Source organism: Spea bombifrons, chromosome 12 (genome assembly GCF_027358695.1).
Source record: "Spea bombifrons isolate aSpeBom1 chromosome 12, aSpeBom1.2.pri, whole genome shotgun sequence".
In the NCBI taxonomy this organism is placed as follows: Eukaryota; Metazoa; Chordata; class Amphibia; order Anura; family Pelobatidae; genus Spea; species Spea bombifrons.
Window position 1 is genome coordinate 4,286,440 of NC_071098.1, and position 792 is coordinate 4,287,231.

A 792-nucleotide genomic window follows, 5' to 3' on the forward strand; every position below is an offset into this window, starting at 1 on the left:
ACACTATACAGTGCTATTCTGGTAATAAACTATTATGTTCTTAATACGTTTTGGACCGCCCTTCATTGAGAAAACATTAATAAAAATAAATAAATAAATGTATCCTTAATATGGTTTCGACCTTTTTTTAAAAATGTCCTTATCTAAAAAAAATAAAAAAAACATAATAATTTATTTTTTAAAATAGAAAAAATGTAAAAAAACAAAAACAAAAGTTTTTGCAATAAAGTGTGCTCATGCGGAACCTGGTGAGAAGTCTCTGCACCTGCTGCAGAACCTCTTGGACTAAAGCTCTGTTAACTTTTGCTGTTATGGCTCTCAGTTGATGATCCATAAGTGATCCACAGTGGATCCTGATATGATCTTCTTATAAAGTGACTTTTCACCCCCACCCTGCTGCTGCTGCTTTCTGCCAGCTCTGGGGCAGACTGGAGGGGATCCTGTGCCCAGCGCAGACATGAGAGCAGCAGCTGCAGCGCCCAGCGCCTCCTCCCTGCCCCATCTCCGGCTAATGAATGAACCGAGTGTGGGACTCCCGGAGTACTAACTGGAGCCAGACCATGTCCCGCCCCAGGGATGGGGGTGTCCGTGTCTCGTAACACCATCCCTGACCTGCCCATTCCTCCTCCTCCCCTCCTGTAACCCCCCCTACCCACTCTCCTTGTTGCTCCATCCCGGGATTCCTCCAGCTGAGCTGACATTCGCAGTCTGACCCGGGCAGGAGGCGCACAGTCTGGGCACTCTGGGCACCGCTAGGACTGACACGCTGCCTGCACTGCGCTGCATCCCGGC